Here is a 16,397-nt window from a genome sequence, read left to right on the forward strand (position 1 = left end):
AATATGTGTCATAGGCAAAACTTAGGAGGTGGATACCTAATCAGGTACTGCTTTTTGTGGTTTCATTTCAGATCAAAGTCCTTTTGTTTCTCACCACCTGGTTCAAGATATTTTTCTTCACTTGTTGTTGGACAAGGAAATTAAATGTCCTATTTGAGAGCTCTCCACATACCTTTTCCCTTTCCTCCTTCCCCCTCCTTTCCTCTCCCCTCCCTTTTCCTCCCCTCCCAAACCCGCTTCTCCCCTCCCTATTCCTCTCCTTTCTTCCCCTTCCTCTCCACGTTCCCAATCTCTTCTTTTCCTCCAATTCCCTAGCACTGTAATTATTAGTCCCTGTAAACTTTAAGTACACATACCATCAGCTTTACAGGTAGGAAAAACCCAGGGAGCACTCAGTAAGTTTAGGTTTCCTTTTAATCATTTTTCAAGGTCAGTTAAGGATCCCTCACTTGGGTTTTCTACATTTCTTACTGTTTTCTTCTTTATGGTCTTTGAAAAACATCTAAGAAGTACTAAGTCGTGGTTTCTTGGAACTATTCCTTTGAAAAAATAGCAGACCCATTTATATCCAATAGAGAGCTCCATATGTCAGCCATGAGATAAGCATATGAAGGCTACTTTAGTGACATTGTGCTGACCTACACTCAGAGAAATACAGCTGTTCCATAGTAATTTTTATGTTTAATCATAATATCTACATCAATTCTTTCCAGTATGTATGTAAACCCAGGGACAGCACTGAACAAAGGTAAGGACTACATGCATGTGAATTGAGGGGCCACAAATCTTTTCCCAAAATTACTTCCTTTCCTCCCCCCACCCCCCTCAAGAAAGGATATATGGAGCATGTGTTATAGTGGGAAAAGAACTGGGATTTTAAGTCAAAGGACTTTGGTGTTTCAGATCTTTTCCTTTTTCTTTTTTTAATGAGTATCTATGTGACCCTGGGTAAGTCTCTTAACTTCTATGGGTCTCAGTTTCCCTATCTGTATAAATGAGGAGTTTGTACTCTAAGATCTCTAATTGCTTTAGAGCTGTTATATTTTATCAATTATTATTTCATCATGTTAGGACCTTGCAGTATGAGAACTCCACCAACTCATCTGTGTGAAATCTTAGTGAGCTGCATAAGGAATACAGAAGTTAAGAGGCTTGTCAATGTCACACAGCTACAAAACATTAGAGGTAAGATTTGAATCCAAGTCTTCCTCACTCCAAAATCATCACTTTCTCCAATATCATCTATGGCCTCTATGAGCCCATATCACAGTACCTTAACTCCAACCAATGGTTTAAGCATCATTTTATTCTTAGTATCCCTTTTGCCAAAGAGAAATGACACATCATTACTAATACTTTGGTGTGAATTACTTTAACAGAGTACCTTCCTCCTTAATGGTAGAGAGACCAATTTATTTTGGGAACATTAGGTACCTGGACTGGAGAGACATGCTGTATTGAAACTTATCTTGACTCAGTGTCAGCCCTGCTTATCAATCAGTACTGGGGAAAGATACACCAAATCTGAAGCTTTTTGTATCACCTACTCTGTCATGTACCCCCTACCAGCAAATTGTCATGTTTTTGCTACCTTGGGGAAGAACTGAGATGCAAAGGCCCAACCTCTTTTTGCCAAGATGGACCTATCTGAATTTCTTGAAGTTACCTAAAAAAGCTGTCCCCACCTTGAAGCCATTGCTGATCTTCAGTGATCAGCCCATCAACGTGTTTCAATCTTGACAAATGTATGATGAATTCCTTTTAATTCTCTTTGTCCTAAATTTTGCTTCATTAGTCAGGGCAAAAGCCTAAATCAAGAATTTTCCTTTCAACAGATGGAAAGAAAGACTACATGAAAGATAGGCTAGACTGCATATTCTCCAACATCACAATTGTGTTGAACACTGAACTTGCTAAGGCAGACTATATATAACCTCATTTTTTCTGGACTGCTAAGTATCTGGGGATCAATCAATTTTTTAATCAACACTTATTAATCAATCACCTTCTATGTTTCAGGCCCTGTTCTAGATCCTAGGGATACAAAAGTAAAAATAAAACAGTCCTTGTTCATAGAGAACTTTGATTCTGTTGGGGACAATAACATGTACACGTACAAGTATATATGAAATAAGTATAAAATACATACATATGTGGAATTTAAGTATATGCAGTAATTACAGAACCATTGTAAGGTAGGCTTTGGGGGAAAAACAGTAACTCTTGGGTGTGAGATCAAGAAAGGTTTTATGGAGAAGGTGGTATTGGAACAGAATCTTGAAAGTGAAGGAAGTAAGGAAATAGGGATTACTATAGTACGGGGTAGCCATATGGGAGGAAGTGCATTTCAGGAATGATGTGGTTTGAGAAGGATAAGGACTGAGAAAAGATCATAAGACTTGACAATTAAGAACTTGTTGGTAACTTTAGAGATTGAATGTTTGTTGAGTTTGGAATTTCATTTGAGGGATGAATCCAGAGGTCAGATTTCAAAGAGTAGAAAAGTGAGTAAAAAGAAAAAGAATAGAAGGAATAGGTTTAGATACCTTTCCCTAGGAGTTTATCTAAGAAAGGGAGAGGAAGGTTAGATACAGGATAATAGCTTAAAGGAATATATAGTCTAGTGAAGGTCTTTTTTCTTTTCTTTTTTTTTAAAGGATGGGGGAGATTTGGACACATTTATAGGCATCCAGGGACCAATTAGTATTTAAGGAAGAATTGAAGGTAGGATGACTGAAGGGGCAATCTCAAGAAGAAGATGGGAGATAATGAGATCAAGGACATATGTTGGCCTCAGTGAATTTAAGGGCAATCTCATTATTAGAGACTGGAAAGAGTTGGAGATACCAAGGGATTTTGAGATGAAGGGAAGGGGAGAAGCAGCTCATGGTAAATGGCCTATATTTTCTCAATAAAGTCTAATGTGCCATCCTCAGCTGACAGAGGGATAGGAGAGAGTGAGGTGAAAGATTTGAAGAGAGAAGAGGAGATTTGGAATAATATTTGTGGGGAGGGGGGTGTGTATATTCAATTATTCAGGAGTAAATATGTTGCCTTGCTGCAGTGAGGGGCAAGTAGGGATTTGATAACATTAATTCATAGGGGACCCAGGTAGCTCAACATGCCAAAGTTTGTTCATAGCATCATGTACATTCAAGGCCAAATCTAATTTATTTTGGTCGTGTGTGGTTGTCTTTTTCATATGAATAAATACTTTAAGGCTTCTGCCTCTTCTCATATGAATGTAAGGGTGATTATTACTAAACTGTTAAATGGTGCTAAAGTATTTCTTGATGTCTATTCATATTTTTAAAATGTGTGTGTGTGTACCAGCAATAAGAAAATCAGAATTTTTTTCTTCATCAATATATATTTCCAACCTAGTGGTTCACTGCATTGATGATTGATGCAGAATGGATCTCAGTCAGTGATGGCTTGGGCCAAATAAAGGAATTTTAAAATTGGGAATTGAGGGAAATCTGTGGTATTTGGGAAATAACTTCCTTACCTATGTGTGTTGGGTTTTTTTCTTTGTTTTTATAACTATAAATCTCAACTGTGACTTTATATAGTTTAAATGTAGCAGGGACCATCTCTGAGATCTAAACACTTAGTCATATGTCTGACCTGGGGAAGGTTTGAGAGAAAACAATTTTCCCTTAGGCAAAAGTTTGTCTTGAAAATTATATGGCCTATTCCAGTATGCAATGAGTCAGAGAGGGAAGAAAAAGGCACACACAATAGTCAGGAAGGGAAAGTTAAACAGTTTATTTAGTCCTGAATCTGGGCATCATAGGGTACTTTTATCATTCTGTTGGAAGTGGAAGATAATAATCAGACAAACTTCAAGTTCAAATATTCATTTATTTGTTCTTAAATACACATTTTAAAGTCAAATATCTAAGAGGAATTCCAGGAGAAAAAAAAAGAAGAAAAGTTAATTTAAAAGAGACATACTCTTATTGGCAGAAAACATTAGGTTGATTGCCACAGACCCCCAAACACTATAAAACTCTTCAGTGAACTCCATTGTAGCTCAGAAGAGATAATTCTTACCATTTACATGGCAAAAAATTTTTGTAAGTGCCTAGCTACATTGACTTTTGAAGCTCCCTGTAGCTTTCTTAGACCAAGCTCTTATCTTTCAGCCAAAGGAGAAGCAGCTCTTCACCTCATCCAGGCCATACCAAAAGATACAGAGGCCTACAATGATATCAGGTCTGCTGTTTGAATATTTCTTAGAACTCTTCTGTTAACTGCTTCTCTCTTTCAGAACTCTTGAATTAAAATTCTTTTTAACTGACTTCTGAACTGAATTATCATATACAGTGTCCCCTTCTCCTCTCATTTCAACTGTCATCTGATGTACAGTCCACTACCCAATCTTTTAGCCTCTTAGCACTTATCAACTGGTTAAGATGAATCTTCCAGGGCTTTATTTCTTCACAAGGAAAACAAGATTAAGATAAACTGGGGAAAGGAAATTGTTTTAACCTTACCACAGTAGTACTTCTGCTTTATGCAAAATAACAACTGTTGATCCCGCTCTTTGACTTTTTATCCTACATCCCTTAGCATCATACCGTGTTCACTCTCCCACAACTCTATCTACAATGACATGCATCTGGATAGGAGACCTATTGAGCTAGTCAATCAGGACAGAAATCTCTTGGGCAAACAACCATAATGAATAAATAACTGGATCCAGAATTGGAAAGCAAATCAGATAGGATTGCAATTAGGTTACCATGTAGCACTTTCAGTATCTCAAGTTCCTTGAGGCTTCAGAAGTCCATTTTTTTCTCTTTGAGCACAAATGTTCTCCAAGTAATGCTATGAGATTGTAAATCCCAAAACACTACAATCAGAAAAATCAAAATTTGAGGTGACCCAAAGTTCAATGGAAATCTTTGTAGTGAGGGAGCATAGGATCTAACACATTACTAATGATGACAGGTGTGTGGGAAGTGTCATGCATAACAATGAAAGAAAAGGTAGACCAGTTATGTAGCAAGAGTGAGGCATGAACAATAGATAGCCCTATTGCTGGTATTCTCCAAATAAAGGAACTGGAGAGGTCTCTAATCCACTGGGCAGATACTCTATATGGGTGGGGGTGATATAGAGAGACATAAACAAGAAAATAACATAACATGAGATTAGATTTGATCAGTACAGGAAAGTAATGACAAATCACAAGTCTATTCCAGACTATTGTGCAAACTCATTTATAACTATATGGACATTTGTCTTAAAGAAATCTTACAGATGAATGGTAAGCTGGGCCCAGAATTGAATAGAAAGGCCTGTTGAATAACTAGGTTTGGTATGAGAATCTGAGTTCTCATCTCAGCTCTACTACTTATCACCCTAGCCAAGTCACATAACCTCTTGAGTTTTCAGTTTCCATATCAAGCTGTTTTGAGAGCCTCAGATTGTCCCCCACCTCTTAGAATCTGCAGTTTTTTCAAGGCTCAGCTCAGAAGCCACCTCCAATGGGAAGATTCCCTAAACTTTTCAGTGATTTTTTTTTCTCTGATTGCTATGATTTTATCCCACAGAAGAGTAAATGCTCCTTAAAGATGAGTTTCTTTTAGCTTGAGCCTTGTAGCCAAAGCACCCAGCACAGTGTTTTGCACAGAGTAGTTGCTTAATAAATGCTTAATTACTGTTGAGCTGAATTGAATTGGCCTACATTTCATTTGGAAAATTGAGGAATAACTTTCAATGCCTTCAGCTGATTCTAGAAACAAAAATCTGCCCTTTAAATACCAATATTCTTTTGGCAATGCTGTATCTTGAATTATGTAATGTAGTTGCAAAGAATAGAATTTTGGGTGACCTAAAGGAGAATGGATAAAAACATGGTGGGTGCAAATTGCCTGTTAAACATTTCTAGAGTAAGTTTCATTCATACATGTTGTGGCATAAACTATATCACCTAAAAAAATGTATGATCAGGAAAAAAAATAAACATGGACTAGTTAGTGAGTGAAGGATAATAAAAGGACAGGCTGAATTAAGCACTGGTGTCCATAAAATACTTAAAAAACTCTATGGAAAATCTCCTGATACATTTTTAACAACTCTTCCATGGAGAATTTATGAAAAGACATGGACCAGAGTCAAACATGATGAGAAAGCGTGGATGAGTTTTGATCTCAACCACAGCAAAAAAGTCATCGAACTTTTGAAATATTGAATTGCCTTTGCTTATTGAGGTCCTTGCTGCCCCAATTTGTGTAGGCAATTTAGAATTGACTCCATGTAGCTGATGTTATAGTTCTTATTGTCCAACTATGAATTAATGGCAAACATTAGCCTGGGACCCCAACTAATGTTCAGGGTTGAGTTTAATTCCCAAACACTCATATACTGGTTCTGTTGTGAAGCTTAAAAATCTGTGATGTCTAAAAATCTAATGTGTGGTTGCCTTAAATTAGAAGCTTTAGGCGTTAAGCATTTATTAAAGTATATTAGGCGTTAGCAAAGAGAGAGAGAGGAAAAGCCACCTTCACCTAGCTATCTAAGAGAGAGGATGTGCCTGCCACCAACAGCAGGTTCTGGAACCAAAAGGCCAAGTCTCAGTCTCCTTGACCAGAAGCCCTCTGTGGTCCAGAAGAGGGGTGGTCCCCACACACAGCTCCAAGCTAATTGGCTAGTCCATTGATTGACATGATTTACAGGCAGTACACATAACTTCCGGATGTCAAACTGACCTTTGAAATCTCAGAAATCTCAGAAATCTCATGCTTTTCTGCTTAGGGCAGAGATGTCCTGGTTCTCACAATGTCTTTCTCAGCAGGGTGGTAGTGCTCTGATTCTCACACTGTTAATGAGATTTAAAAACATTTGTTTTGATTATATAGATCTATGATTTTATCATTATAGGAAGATGTCTCTAGCAATGCAGATCACCAATTATTTTGCAATTTTTAGTCTGCAAGAATTTCTTGGGGCACTTGGCTGAGAAGATATGACTTATCCAGGGTCACATAGCTGTTATGTGTCAGCAGATGGCCTTGAATTTTTGTTTTACTGACTCTGAGGTTAGTTCTTATTCACAACCTGCACTCCTTCTCTTAGCTGTCTTTATTGCTTTGAGAAGCAAAATTGCTCTCAAGTCAAGAAGATGAAAGGGACAGTAGGTATTGTCATCTGCTATGGTTTTAGAGTAGGCATGTCATGAGAGTTGGATGCATGCTTTTTGAATTTAATTGCAGTATTATCTCCCACCTCAGGTTAAAGGCATGCTGTAATTCAGTCTTTCAAACCATCCTTCACCATCACCCTTCATAAGTATCATCTATAGATGATAAAAAGAAAAATACTCAGTCTGAAATACCATAATATTCTCCCCCACCCTCCAGTTCTCCATCCTAACATGAAATGGTGTGAGGTGTCCCAATAACATGCTAAAAATCCCAGGGGAGATTTTACAATAATGAGGGTAAAGTACAGTTTTATACTACATTTGATGTCCTGCAAAAATAGAAAATGTATCTCCTAGTAATATAACCAATAATTCTGTACCATTTACATCCCAAAGTAGTTTTTAAATTAAATGAGATGGGGCACCTCCACTACCTCTGCACAGATGGTCCCTTTCCCAATATTGCTTGCCTCCAGACAGATCAATGGGTTTTGCTTCCTAGTTGGCTTCTGCCTAACATTGCCTGTTCGTGATTTAGCTTTCTGTTTTGGGCTTGATGTGATGCCATATTTTGCTTAACATCTTCTACATCTCAGATGTGATTCCTCAAAGCATTCATTTTCTATGGGATGCTTTTGCAGGTTTTTTTTTTCTCCACTTCTCCTTTTTCAAATGCTGGGTATTATCCTCACTGCGCAAAAGAAATGGACCTCATATTTCAACACCTCATCTAATAGGATTTTTGTTTCTGCTCTGATGAAATGTGGCTTAGATATATTTATTTTCTGTGCTACTCTGCTTGCTAAAAAAAAAAAAAAAAACGCTGTATGGGATTTCTTTGTTTCTGCATTGAGAAGTTTTGAAAAAGAAATGGAAGGGCTTTGTGTGCAAATGAAATCTTTGGCACCAGGTTCCACCTAGTTAAGCACCTAAATATGCACCCTGCAGAAAATTAGGTGCTGAATTGTACACCAATGTCCTTAAAGGCATTAATTAGACCCTTAATTTTATCATGTGGGAAATGTGCCACAGTCAAGTAACACCTGGTGTAGACAAACATGAAGGGAAACAATCAAATTAAGGCACTTCCACAAAACAGCTATGAAAAATTAAACAAAATGCCTTGTGAATAAACAGAGGGGGCTATAGACAAAGGAAGAAAAATAAACACACATCATACTGACGCTTCTAACTATATGCAAAATAATGGCATTCTCTCATCAAAGTAGATTTTGCCAGGAAGTAATAGCAGTGTTTTTGATATTGGGTACAGAAGAACTGTTGTCAGTGACTCAGAATTCTAGAAGGAGAAGAAACCTCAAAAGTCATCTTAGCCCAACTCAGTCATTTTACAAAGGAATAAAAGCTGAGGCCCAGAGATATTAAGTGACTTTCACAAGATCACAGGAAGGAATAGGAGTCAGAGGTGAGATTTGAATCCAGTTCCTCCTGACTCCAGAACCAATGTTGTGTTTGGAAGAGAAATTTATATTAGTACAAGGATATTTGCCATATATCCTCTCAGCATTTCTATCAAAGCCTCATCGTAGGTGACCATGGGTTAAAAAAGTCTTCAGTGGAGAGTAAATTTGTGTCAAATCTGACCAAGCTGTAAAGTATTTGAGTGTGGGCCCTACTTTGCAGGTACACAGATAGAATATGAGTCTGTCTTTCAAGAACCAGCCTAGCTAAGTGTGAAGAGGCTCATCACCTGAGGTCTTGTTATTGTGGTAGTGGTATTTCTTCCGCCACACCAATTCATTCAATTGTCAGTTAAGTCCCAAAGAACTTTTAGATCTTTGAAATCACAGATCATTGAAGTATTGAAGGAGACTTTGGTATCACCTCCAACTCACAGTATATTTGTTTCCTTATCTGTTTGAAGGGGTTTGCCCTTTATTAGCTGAAATTCAAATTTCTCTTAATTGGATATTAGCATGTTACTGCTGTAGCTCCTGGGCCTCCCTTATGTCCAGGCTCTCAGAACTCTCCCTTAGGTTTGAGGTACTACTTGGGTCAGTACTCATCCAAAAGCCTATCTCACCAAGTTCCCTTTGCAATGTTTATTTTAGCAGCAAATATGAACAATTAGGTCAAAGGAAGAGATATTTCCAGCTCAGTAAATAAAATGACAAGCAAAGACCCCTCCATGCACACACGGGGCACATACTTCTATGGATTGCCATACTACCAGAGGGAGAGGATCCACATGCAGAGAAATACACATGGAGGGTACACATGTACATGTAGCCAAGGGATATAAATGAAGGGTCATACACTAAGAACCGGGTGATCACAGCATACATATGGATACTACCAGCATGGGAAAATGTGTGGCCAGAGTGTATGTATTTTGCAGTTATTTGTGTCCTCTTGTGGTATGAATAAGTTGTTCTCTGCTGGGCAGTGAGATGGGCATTGCATTTTCACTTTCTAGTGGACAAAATGGGATTTCTGTGCATTTATTTCATCTCAGTTTAGTATGACTTGGTGTTATCTCTGCTGGTTATTTCCATTGGTGTCATGGCTGTCAACTGTTCTCTACAGACATCTGCTAGATATTAGCTATTTAACCTCCTTGAATCTCTGCTATTATTGGGGTACCAGTACCTGGCAAGACCAGGTAACAAGGTAGTAGTTGTTTTTTAAACTTAGCTTAACTCAGTACTATGAGTTACCACAAAAAGAGAAGCATGGCAACAAATGCTACAAGAAACCCTCTGGCTAAAATTTAGTCTATTCTTTTATTAATCTTGTTCTTCTACTGATTCAAGATCCTTGTTTCCAGACAACTATTTGCTTTAAGGTGAGAAAATTCATTTAGCTCTAGTTAAATCTCTGATTGTGAGTCTGTATATTAAAAATTCTTCTTGGAGATTCAGCCCAGCCAAAACCTCTTAAGATCTGAGTGTTTAGGGGTCAAGACTTCCTTAGCTCCCAAGATACTCCCTGATTATCACATGAATGAAATTTAGGAGCAAAAACAAAATGCTAAGTAATTCTGGCCAGGTCCTTACTTGGCTCTGCCTTTTTGTTTCCCCATTCCTGCCTTTATTATGCAACCTTGATAAGTTAATTTCTTCCATAAAAAACCCTTAGACTTGCAAATCCTTGGGACAGCTTTCTAAAGCCTTAGACCCAGTAAGTACTTTATTCATACTTGGCTCAAAATTCTGTAAAGAGTTTAAGCCTTCAGCTGATAGAGACTGCAAAGGGCAAAGACATGACTGGTGAAATCTGTGACATCTTGGCCCAAATCAAACTTCAACCCACAGAACACATTCTAGGATCAATAAAATCAAATGTTCTTGAGTCTTTTTCATTGAAGTTGACAGCAAGGAATATTTGGCACCTGCTATCAGCTGGAAGTGTGGGTTTCTGTCTCAGTGGAAGGGATCTTGTGAGTTTTCTTTCTTTGTAGAAAAAACCTGCGTTAGTGACTTTGAAGTCCAGATAGAAGATGACTTCAATGTACAGCAGCATCTTGACCAACTGCCCATTAACCAGCAGGAATTTTGGAATTCATTTCTACGTTCCAGTTTCTTCTCTATTCCCAAGTAATGATCCTGGACTATTAAACCATCTGTTCAACTTTTTCAGTGGGGTTATGGATATATTCCATAAGAAGGGTTCCAGTCCACCTGAAGGATCTTCTTTCTCCCACTGGCAGGCAGGATGCTTAAGAAGATGTGCTCATTGAGGCTGATGCTTAGCATAATCACACTCTACTCCATGTTCACCAGTCATGGGAGGGGTAGGAGTAGAGAAGAGTGAAGAGTGGAGATCCCCTTGTGCTCTTAATGTAATTAGGTGGAAAAAGCACTGGTCTTGGAGTTGGAGGACCTGAGTTTAAGTACTGACCCTACTCTGAGAAATCTTTGACTTTGGGAAGTCACTTTACTTTTCTGTTCATTAGTCCCTTTAACTGTTTAATATATATATATATATATATATATATATATATATATATATATTTAGCTTATATGCATAAGTTGTTATGAGGAAACCATAAGCCTTAAAGAACTATATTAATATATAATAAACTTATAAACCTTAGTTTTATCAGAATCATTAACATATAACTTAATCTTGTTATGAGTCAAGATAAGAGCAATAGGTATTTTTCCTAGTTCTAGGGAAATTTAGAAGAAATAAGTCTTTCATGTTCAAAGGCAGCATGGGAGATGAAGAAATAGACAATTGATCCCAGAGATGTAATCAGGATTTTTTGCATGGGGAGAAGAGTGGTAAGGCAGGAATTTGGCAAATGGAATCTCAATTAGTGTTTTGTTTCCTTGGATAAAAAGTGTATTCTGGGACATAGCAAGGTTTCTTTTCCATTTCTGAAGAGGAACGGGAGAGGAATAGGTGGAATAGGCTTGGGAACTGGGATTATAGTTTATAGTAATTTCTAAATTTGGTACCCTGGGAAAAAGCCCCAGTTGTTTCACCTTAGGTCTCTAGTTCATTATTCCTTTTCCCCACTCTGTGGAAGCTGTTGGTGCATTCCACTAGTTCTCTTTTTACAGGACTAAGTTAATTTTCATTGCTAAATCTATAATCACAAGTGATATTTACATCACAGGATAGCAGCAACTTTTAATTCTTGCCTCCTCTCTTTGCCCTGAGCAGATATTAGCAGAAATAACATTCATGACTTATTCAGATGGTCTTCATGACATCCCTCCAGAACCATGGCATTTGTCCACAATTCACTCTTACTTTATAACCCAGAAATGTACATCTCTTTCCCTACCATAATAAAGTTTTATTTTCCCCATTCCTTGAACTCTCCAGGGTCCTCTCTATAAAATTAGGGGGTGTGAGACTAAATTATCTGTATGGGAATTTCTAGCTTTAACCTTCCATGATTTTATTATTCTCATTAATCCATTAAAGACAGAAGCTCTAGTGCCCCCACTAAAGTGATAATATTGCTGTGATCTCTTGTTATAGTATAAATTACGAAAGATGCAAATCGAACAAGCTCTACCTTAGCAAGGTTAATAATCTAAGGGCTCACATTTATATAGTATTTTACAAATAACTTTCTTCCCCGTAACCTAATGACATAGGTAGCCCAGCAATGTATGAGTACCATTTTGACATATGGGAAAACTGGGACTCAGCTAGTAAATGGCAGAGTTTTGTGGAGAAGGAAACTTTAGATGAGCTTGAAGGAAGCTAGGAAATCTGAGTGTCACAATAAGTTTGTGATGAAAAGAAACTGAGGCACAAATGTCCAAGTACAATCTATTTATTAGTAAAGCTAGCAGTTATCATTTATACAGGTCAGTGGGCCCTCAGTGACAGAAAAACACACCTTAAAATCAGAACAGCCTTTTATACAGTTTGGTTACATAAGGTTATAATTAAGGTCCACTAGTGCCAACTAAACTCAGACTGTGATTGGTCCATAATAACACTGACTTGCAAAAGGCGTGGTCTCTGAAATCCATAGTAACAAGGAAAATATAGAATTCAACACCCTCTGGAAGGTCTCCAACCAGAAACCTCCCCTCCCTTTACCTGAGAGATCCAATGCTAGGGGGGGAAAACAAACAAACACATTTCCTGACCAGGATGAATAATCCTCCATTAATCTTCTTTATCTCTTTCAAGAGACAGGGCCAGTCTCAGTTGTGTGCATAGTCTCTTATAAACTTTTCCACTAAGGACTATAGAAAATAAATCCACATCTAAGTCCTAGAAATTGGTTAAAACAATTACTAAAACTCTTCTCAATTAATATTAATCAATGATCTGAATTCCACAAGAGACAGAGATAAAAGGAAGAGTACATTCCAAGCTCAGGTGACATCCTAAGCAAAGGCACAGAATTAGAGAACAAATATGGTTGACAAGGAATAATACCTAAACCAGTTTAACTGAGTGTGAAGGGGAAAATGTAGAATGAGACTAGAAAGATCCAAAAGCTCCCTTTGCACAAGGTACTGAACTAGATATTTGGGATAAAAATACAAAAATGAAACAGTTCATGCCCTTAAGTAGATTACATTCTTTTGAGGGGTATAACATGTAACCAAGTCACTAAATGCAAGGTATATGCTAAGTCATTTCAAAAGGGCAACACTTTTAATAATTGGAAGATAATGAAAGTCTTCATGGTGGCACATAAAATGTGCTTTGAAATAAGATAGGGATTATACAAAGTAGAGATGAGGAAAGTACTCCATCTTAAACCTAAATTACCACTTGTCCAAAAGGCAAAAAAGCAGGAAATATAATGTTGTTTGTCTTTTGATATAATTTGGCTGGGATAGAATGCATGAAGAGAATTAATATGAAAAAATATAGTAAAGTTAGATGGGAGCCAGATTGTGAGGAGTTTTAAAAAGCAGGCTGGGAGTTTTATATAAATCATTATAAAAGCAATATGGAGATAGTGAAGATTTTTAAGTAGAGAGATACATGATTAGATTTCTGGTTTAGATATATTAATTCAATGGCTGTATAGAGGATAGATTGGAAAGGAAAGAGATTGGATATAGATAAACCTTTTATGAGCTTGTTTCTTTAGTTCAGGATAGAGATGCTAAATGCCTGACACAGGAAAAAGGCAATGTTAGTGAAGGGAAGGGGATGGCTGAGAAAAATATTATGGAGCTAGGATCAACAAGATTTATTGATTGATTATGTAGTAGAAGGAGGGAGAGGAAAGAAACAATTCTTAAGATTACAAATCTGTACACTAAGAAGGAGAGTCAAACCATCAACAAAAATGAGGCAATTTGATGAAGGAATGTTTTTTTTTTCTTTTTCTTTTTTAGCTATAAAATGAGTCCCATTTTGAATATGTGGAGTTTGAAATACACACTGGGAATCCTGGTAGAGATGTTCAGCAAGGTAGTGATGCTGAATTTGGGTTCAAGAAGAGTTGAAGAATAGATATGTATGTATATCGGGAGTCACCTGCAGAGAGATAATTGAACCAACTGGAACTGATGAGATTATTGAGAGGGGATAGAGAAGAGGAAAAGAAGACTCAGGGCAGAGTACTGGGAGATTGCCCTTATTTAGTGGGGAAGAGGAGAGAAGTATGAACCAGCAAAGTAGACTGCGAAAGAATAGTGAGACACATTGAAGAACCAAGAGAAAGCAGTGTCAGAGAAGCCAAGGACATGTCCGTAAAGAAGGGGTGATCAACCCTGACCAAATTATCAGAGGTATCAAGAAAGTTGAAAATTGAGAAAAGCTTGCTTTATTTAGAAGTTACAAGGTCTCTAAGAGTTAGTTTTAATGTTCTAAGACAAGAAAACAGACAATTTGTGGTTTCCCAAGTTCAATTTGAATTCTAAGTATCCATGATTTTATTGAACAAAAGTGTTCAAAAGAAATGGCAATGGGGCAGCTGGGTGGCCCAGTAGATAAAGCACTGGCTCTAAATTCAGGAAGAACTGAGTTCAAATATGACCTTAGACACTTGACACTTACTAGCTGTGTGACCCTGGGCAAGTCACTTAACCCTCATTGCCCAGCCAAAAAAAAAAAAATGGCAAAATACTCAGGCTGTTCAAATAAAGGAATTGCAAAGAAGAAAACAATTTGGATAATAAAATATCAGAATTGGACAATTAGAATGGGTTTCAATGGCTATCTAGTACATATCATTTTTCAAAGAGATTCTCATGGTGACACAGCTGACAAGTGGTCATCTAGCTTCTGCTTGAAGATTGCTGAGGGGACACCCAACCACCTCTCAAGACAAGCCATTTCATTTTATACAAAAAATAAAGAGAACTCTCTCTTTGCATAGTGGTATTTTTGTTTCTTTTTAAATTTTTTTTATATGCACCCTGTGAAGTACACAGTGCAATTAGTCATGATTCCCATTTTACAAATGAGGAAACTGAAGCTAGGTTCTAAGTTGTATTCCTAATGAGTGGGGTAAAGTCAGGATTTGAATATTTGTCTTCAGACTCTAATGCACTGCTTTTTCTACTAATAAAATCCTATGTGGGATAGCACAGAAAAAGGATAATAGATCTCTAAATAAAGTCAAGATTGAAAATAATAAAATTTTCAAAAAACTAGCACTCAGCTGTGAGTTCTTCCACCTGGAATACACTGGTATTGTGATGGGACTCCCGTAATGGTGTGACCCACACTGTGCCCATCTATGAAGGTTATGCCCTTCCACATGCCATACTCTGTCTGGATCTGGCTGACTGTGTTCTGATGGACTACCTCATGAAGATCCTGACCGAGAGAGGATACAGTTTCACTACCACAGCTGAGAGGGAAATCGTGGGTGACAGCAAGGAGAAGCTGTGCTACATCACCCTAGACTTCGAGCAGGAGATGGCCATTGCTGCTTTTAGCTCTTCTCTGGAAAAGAGCTATGAGTTCCCTGATGGTCAGGTTATCACCATTGGAAGTGAGAGGTTCTGATGCCCAGAAGCTCTCTTCCAACCATTTTTCTTAGGTATGGAATCCTGTGGAATCCACGAAACTACCTTCAACTCAATCATGAAGTGTGATGTTGACATCCATTAGGATCTCTATGCCAATACTGTATTGTCTGGTGGTACCACCATGTACCCAAGCATTGCTGACAGGATGCAGAAGGAGATTACAGCCCTAGCCCCCAGGACAATGAAAATTAAGATCATTGCCCCACCTGAGTGCAAATACTCTGTCTGCATTGGAGGCTCCATCCTGGTGTCACTTTCCACTTGCTATCAGATGTGGATCAGTAAGCAGGAGTATGATGAATATGGACCTTCCATTGTATACCGAAAATGCTTCTAAATGGACTGTTTTTGTTGTTGTTGTTACGTTTTTTTGTTTTGTTTTGTTTTGTTTTTTTGTCAAAGGGTGTGACATGTTAATTGCCCGGGAAAAAAAAAAAAGAGAGATGAGATTGGCATGGCTTTATTTATTTATTTATTTATTTTTGGCGCTTGACTCTGGATTTTAAAACTAGAATGGTGAAGGTGACAAGCAGGTGATGATGGTGGAGGCAAATATCCCCAAAGTCCTACAGTGGGTCTTCAGGACTCTGATTATACATTTGTTTTGGTTTTTTTAAATAGTCATTCCAAATAATTATTACATGTTAGTGAGTTACTTGCCTCTATGAAGGGGGTCCTGTTCAAATTAGAGCAAAGGACGTACTTAAATATCCAGAGTGAGAGGAGGGGGAAGTACACAGTACTGCTTTATGTGTAAATTATGTAATCTTTAAAAACAAAACAAAAGAAAACAAACCGTTTTGTATCTT

At 37.7% G+C, this 16,397-nt stretch overlaps 1 pseudogene; it reads left to right on the forward strand.

Moving 5' to 3' along the window:
- Positions 1–5,238: 5,238 nt before the first annotated feature.
- LOC122738577 lies at positions 5,239–15,925 on the forward strand (annotated as a pseudogene).
- The last annotated feature ends 472 nt before the right edge of the window (positions 15,926–16,397 follow it).

The sequence above is a fragment of the Dromiciops gliroides genome, chromosome 2 (assembly GCF_019393635.1).
Source record: "Dromiciops gliroides isolate mDroGli1 chromosome 2, mDroGli1.pri, whole genome shotgun sequence".
NCBI lineage: Eukaryota > Metazoa > Chordata > Mammalia > Microbiotheria > Microbiotheriidae > Dromiciops > Dromiciops gliroides.